This window comes from Oncorhynchus keta, chromosome 17 (genome assembly GCF_023373465.1).
Source record: "Oncorhynchus keta strain PuntledgeMale-10-30-2019 chromosome 17, Oket_V2, whole genome shotgun sequence".
Lineage (NCBI taxonomy): Eukaryota > Metazoa > Chordata > Actinopteri > Salmoniformes > Salmonidae > Oncorhynchus > Oncorhynchus keta.
This window is the reverse complement of record NC_068437.1, coordinates 22,980,049-22,987,107: the sequence shown is the minus strand read 5'-3', so window position 1 is coordinate 22,987,107 and position 7,059 is coordinate 22,980,049.

Here is a 7,059-nt window from a genome sequence, read left to right as displayed (position 1 = left end):
AATGAATCGCTAAATACTGTAGTAATTTTTTCAGGAAATTGTATAGCTCTACTGTAACGGATCTCGTCCTCCTCTTCTGAGGAGGAGTGGCGAGAAGGATCGGAGGACCAATGCGTAGCGTGGTAAGTGTCCATAATGTTAAATCAAACACAACAGAACACCGGAACAAAACAATAAACGTGAATAAACAAAACAGTCCCGTGTGGCAACAAACACTGATACGGAAGACAAACATCCACAACTCAAAAGTGAAACCAGGCTACCTAAGTATGATTCTCAATCAGGGACAACGATTGACAGCTGCCTCTGATTGAGAACTATACTAGGCCGAACACAGAAATCCCAAATTATAGAAAAACGAACATAGACAACCCACCCAAGTCAGGCCCTGACCATACTAAAACAAAGACATAACAAAGGAACTAAGGTCAGACAGAACGTGACATCTACTTACTGTCAGGAATCCCCAGATGTTTTTTGACTCACTGAATAATGTTCACTCTATCAGTGATATATAATCAAAACAGTTTGATGAACCCATCAAAATTTAAGAGATTATAGAGTCTATCAAACATCGAAAGAACAATAAATCGGCAGGTGTTGATGTGATACAATCCTTTTCCCAAGAGTCTGGTCTATATCTTAACATTAATAAATGTGAACTCATGGCTGTCAAACATTGTGTGACACCTTCATATTATGTTATTCCAGTAAAAGAAGAACTTACATATTTAGGCATAACTGTTACAAAAGATCAGAAGTCTAGACACTTACTACATTTTAACCCTCTTATTAAGAAACCCAGAAGAAGTTAAATCAATGGCTACAGAGGGACTTATCTTTACAAGGAAGAGTCCTAATAACCAAGGCTGAAGGTTTCTCTAGACTAACATATGGAGCTCTATCTTTATATCTTGACAGTAAAATAAGCAAGGAGATAGACCAGATGCTTTTCAACTTTCTGTGGAGAAACCGTACCCATTATACTGTATTAGAAAAACTGTTGTAAATGAAAACTTATGAGAATGGTGGGCTGAATTTTCTGGACTTTACTACCTTAAATAATACTTTTAAGATCAATTGGATAAATCAATTTCTAAGAAGACCCACTTCTATGTGGAATTGTATTCCTCATCATAACTTCTCTACTTTGGTGGCCTTAACTTCATGTTGGTTTGCAATTATAATATTGGAAAAGTTCCAGTGAAACTTTCTGCTTTTCATCAGCAGGTTTTCTTGTCATGGTCCTTAATTTATAAGCATACTTTTTATCCACAAAGATATTATACATGGAATTATCGGGATGTATTGTGTAAAAATACTTCTTTGTTTTTAGAATATTGGTTTCTGAAATAATATCATATTGGTGAGCCAACTGGTGAATGCAGAGGGTCTTTTACTCAGTAATAACGAATTCCTATCACTTTACAAGGTCCCTGTAACACCTAAAGATTTTGCAATTGTTTTAGATGCCATTCCCTCAGGTGTTGCTTTATTATTCAGGAATGTGTCAAGACCTGACCCTCAGAGCCTACCTTCCATTGACTCTGTTGACTCATCAGTAGGAAAGACCTGACCCTCAGAGCATACCTTCCATTGACTCTGTTAACTCATCAGTAGGAAAGACCTGACCCTCAGAGCCTACCTTCCATTGACTCTGTTAACTCATCAGTAGGAAAGACCTGACCCTCAGAGCCTACCTTCCATTGACTCTGTTGACTCATCAGTAGGAAAGACCTGACCCTCAGAGCCTACCTTCCATTGACTCTGTTGACTCATCAGTAGGAAAGACCTGACCCTCAGAGCCTACCTTCCATTGACTCTGTTGACTCATCAGTAGGAAAGACCTGACCCTCAGAGCCTACCTTCCATTGACTCTGTTGACTAATCAGTAGGAAAGACCTGACCCTCAGAGCCTACCTTCCATTGACTCTGTTAACTCATCAGTAGGAAAGACCTAACCCTCAGAGCCTACCTTCCATTGACTCTGTTAACTCATCAGTAGGAAAGACCTGACCCTCAGAGCCTACCTTCCATTGACTCTGTTGACTCATCAGTAGGAAAGACCTGACCCTCAGAGCCTACCTTCCATTGACTCTGTTGACTCATCAGTAGGAAAGACCTGACCCTCAGAACCTACCTTCCATTGACTCTGTTGACTCATCAGTAGGAAAGACCTGACCCTCAGAGCCTACCTTCCATTGACTCTGTTGACTCATCAGTAGGAAATACTTGTTTCTCTTTTGGTCCATTCAACAACAGAGCGATACGAACCTTGTTTCAGCAGGATGTTGTATGTCATGCCTTATTGGAATGAATGTATTGATAATATCTGTTGGAAAAAAGTTTGGATGTTGCCACACACATACCTACTTGTTAACAAAATGAAGGAAGTTTCCTTTAAAATTATTCATAAATATTATCCTGCCAACCACTATATGAATAAGTTTAAGGAAAACATAAACTCAAATGGCTCCTTTTGTAATGACCACCCAGAAACAGTGTTGCACCTTTTTTGGAATTGTATTAATGTAAGAAAAATGGCAAGAGTGGCAAGACATCAGTAGATTTATAATTGAACACATTTATGAAGATCTTATACTATTGTGGAGAGATGTACTGCTTGGATTCTTTACCTATGATAGAAATAAGCTGACATTTTTATGTAATTAATTTCATTATTCTTTTGGCCATATTTCATATTCACAAATGTAAATTTACAAACAAAAAACAAATTTTCTTCCCTTACAAAAATAATTGAACTATATTGAACTATATTTTAAGACAATTAAATACTCTACTAACAAAAAAGCTGTTAGAATTACAAGTGTATGTATGTCCCTTAAGGCCCTTGTGAAATGTGATATTGTACCCCCTAGCCCAATTGTCCATTGTATATTATTCATATATACTTGTGTTCCCACATGTACTCCCTGTATTGATTTGTTGTTAATAAAAAAAAGAGAGAAAAAAAGGAATGGGCCTTCCCCTAACTGTTACCACAAAGTTGGAAGCACAGAATCATCTAGAATGTCATTGTTTGTTGTTGAGTTAAGATTTCCCTTCACTAGAACTATGGAGCCTGAACTATGAAAAACAGCCCCAGACAATTATTCCTCCTCCACCAAACTTTACAGTGTGCACTATGTATTGGGGCATTTGACAAATATACTTGTTGGAAAGGTGGCATCCTATGACGGTGTCATGTTGAAAGTTACTGAGCTTTTCAGTACGGCCATTCTACTGCTAATGTTTGTCTATGGAGATCACATGGCTGTGTGCTCAATTTTATACATCTGTCAGCATCAGGTGCGGCTGAAATAGCAGAATCCACTAATTTGAATGGGTATTCACATACTTTTGTATATATAGTGTATACAGTGCATTCGGAAAGTATTCAGACCCCTTGACTTTTTCCACATTTTGTTACGTTACTTATTTATAATGGATGAAATTGTTTTTTTCCCTCATCAATCTACACACAATACCCCATAATGACAAAGCAAAAAAAGGTTTTTAGAAATGTTGATAAATGTATAAAAAGAAAACTGAAATATCACATTTAAATAAGTATTTAGACCATTTAATCAGTACTTTGTTGAAGCACCTTTGGCAGCGATTACAGTCTTGAGTCTTGGGGATGACACTACAAGCTTGGTACACCTGTATTTAGGGAGTTTCTCCCATTCTTCTCTGCAGATCCTTTCAAAATCTGTCAGGTAGGATGGGGAGCGTCACTGCACAGCTATTTTCAAGTATCTCCAGAGATGTTCGATCGGGTTCCAGTCCAGGCTCTGGCTGGGCCACTCAAGGACATTCAGAGACTTGTCCTGAAGCCACTCCTGCGTTGTCTTGGCTGTGTGCTTAGGGTCATTGTCCTGTTGGAATGTGAACCTTCGCCCCAGTCTGAGGTTCTAAGCACTCTGGAGCAGGTTTTCGTCAAGGATCTCTCTGTACTATGCGCCGTTCATCTTTCCCTCGATCCTGACTAGTTTCCCAGTCCCTGCCACTGAAAAACATTCCCACAGCACGATACTGCTACCACCATGCTTCACAGTAGGGATGCTACCAGGTTTCCTCCAGACGTGATGCTTGGCATTCAGGCCAAAGAGTTCAATCTTGGTTTCATCAGACCAAAGAATCTTGTTTCTCATGGTGTGTGATATATCAAAAAACTATTGAATCCATTTTAGAATAAGGCTGTAACTTAACACAATGTGGAAAAAGTCAAGGGGTCTGAATACTTTCCGAATGCACTGTATGAATGGAAAAGGTGTGTACAGTGTAGTTGTCATGGCTTAATTTGAGGGAGAGGTACCGGATCCGGCCAAAAAGGTTCCGGAACAAAACAAATCCCCAAATTGTGCAAAGCTGTCGTCAAGGCAAAGGGTGGCTACTTTGAAGAATCTCAAAGATAATGTTTTTTTTTAATTTGTTTAACACTTTTCTTCGGTTACTACTTTATTCCATGTGTTATTTCATGGTTTCTACAATGTAGAAAATAGAATATATGAATAAAGGGGGCCGCCAGAAACGTGTTACTGAAAAATACTGTTGGCTGCTACTGTAATAAAGCTGGTTATAACAGTAAACATTGTGTATTTTGCATTTGTGAACTTATTTTTTATGTGACATTAAAGTAAAGGGCTTTATGTTTCTAGAACTGTAGCGTAAGTGAGAGTTGATTCTTGTTTCGATGAAGTATTTGGCTGTTTTGGCTGCCAGTCTACAGATAAGGTCCTTAGAACTTACGGAGTAATGGTAGGCCCCTTCAGAGAATCAAATCAAATCAAAGTTTATTTGTCACGTGCGCCGAATACAACAGGTGTAAACCTTACATTGAAATGCTTACTTACAGGCTCTAACCAATGGTGCCAAAAAAAAGGTATATGTGTGTGTGTGTGTGTGTGTGTGTGTGTGTATGTGTGTGTAGGTAAGTAAAGAAATAAAACAACAGTAGAAAGACATTGTCAGGACCCGGTTACGAACCCGGGTCTCCGGAGTGAGAAACAGTCACTTAACCAACTGAGCCACGAATAGTCGGCAGAACCCAGAACATGAGGCAGACACAGCAGTACTTGAGACGGTGTATTTAATGAAGTAAAAATTGAAGTCCTTCAGGAAAATAATATATAATAATAATAATAGGAAAACATGTAACTCCACAACCTCAAAAGGAATTCCACAAGAACAAAGGTAATCCTCCAAGACAAAAAGGTAAATCCACAAGGTGGTAGGTATAGCACAAAAAGCCTCAAAAGATACTCAAAAATAAATAAACAAGAACAAAAAACAGAATTCCACAAGAGTCCACCGAGATCAACAAGAGTTCACAGAATACTAGGGCTGGGTACTAACATACAAACACAGAGCAAAGAACTGAGGAAAACTAAGGGTTTAAATACAATCAGGGGAAACGAGGCACAGGTGCAAATAATAATGGGGGATCAAGGGAAACAAAAGGTCAAAAAAGCACAATGGGGGCATCTAGTGACCAAAAACCGGAACAACCCTGGCCAAAACCTGACAGAATCCCCCCCCTAGGAACGGCTTCTGACGTTCCTACCAGCTCTCTCGGGGTGGAGGGCCCTGAACTGACGAATGAGGTCAGGGTCCAGTATGTCTTTGGCAGGAACCCAGGAGCGCTCCTCGGGACCGTAGCCTTCCCAGTCCACCAGATACTGCCAGGACTGCTGCACCCGGCGGGAATCCAGTATCCGATGGACGGTATAAGCCGGCTGGCCTCCAATGACACGAGGTGGAGGGGGAGGTCTGTCTGCCGGGACAAGGGAGAAAAAACAACAGGTTTTAATAAGGAAATGTGAAACGTGGGATTAATCTTAAGGGATCTGGGTAAGTGTAGGCGATAAGAAACTGGGTTAACTCTCCTGGCAACCTTAAAGGGACCAATGTATTTTTGGGACAGCTTGCGAGACTACACCCGTAGTGGTAAGTCTCTTGTGGAGAGCCAGACTCTCTGGCCGGGGCGCAGGGTAGGCCCGGGACGGCGACGTCTGTTGGCTTGTTGTTGGTACCTCTGTGAGGAACGCATAAGATTAAGACGGGTCTTCCTCCACATAAGCCGACAGCGTCTGACGAACTTCAAGGCTGAAGGCACTCTGACTTCTGCCTCCTGGTCCGGGAACAATGGAGGGGCATAGCCAAACTGACACTCGTGCGGGGACATACCAGTGGAGGAGGAGCGCAAGGTGTTGTGCGCATATTCGGCCCAAACAATGAAGGACGACCATGTGGACGGGTTGTTACGAGTCATACATCGGAGGGTGGTTTCCAGCTCTTGATTCATCCTCTGTTTGGCCGTTGGACTCCGGATGGTACCCTGAAGATAGACTGGCAGAAGCCCCCATGAGTTGGCAGAAGGCCTTCCAAAACCTTGAGGCGAACTGGGGACCTCTGTCAGAAACCATATCTTGAGGAATGCCGAAGACTCGGAACACATGATTAATTACCAACTCAGCCGTTTCCTTGGCAGAAGGTAACTTAGTCAGAGGGACGAACCTGGCCGCCTTTAAAAACCTGTCGATTATGACTAGGATAGTAGTATTGCCATGGGATGGAGGAAGGCCAGTAATAAAGTCCAACGAGATATGGGACCAGGGTCTGTGGGGAACAGGTAAAGGGTGAAGGAGTCCTTGAGGGCGGAGGTGAGAAGATTTGCCCTGGCAGCACACGGGGCAGGCATTGACGAAAGTGGCAACGTCTTCTCTTATGGTAGGCCACCAGAACTTACGCTGGATGAACTCCAAGGTGCGACCTACGCCCGGGTGACAGGTGAGGCGAGAGGAGTGCCCCCACAGAAGGACCTGAGTCCTCACTGCCTTGGGGACAAACAACCGATTGGCAGGACCTCCTTTCGGGTCCGGTTCGATAGCTTGAGCTCGTCTCACGGTATCCTCAACTTGCCACGAGATCGGAGCCACGATCTTAGCAGCAGGAAGGACAGGCATGTCCATGTCATCTCGAATGGCAGGAGCGTAGACTCGGGACAGGGCATCCGGTTTGAGATTCTTCGACCCGGGCCGATAGGTGAGGATAAAC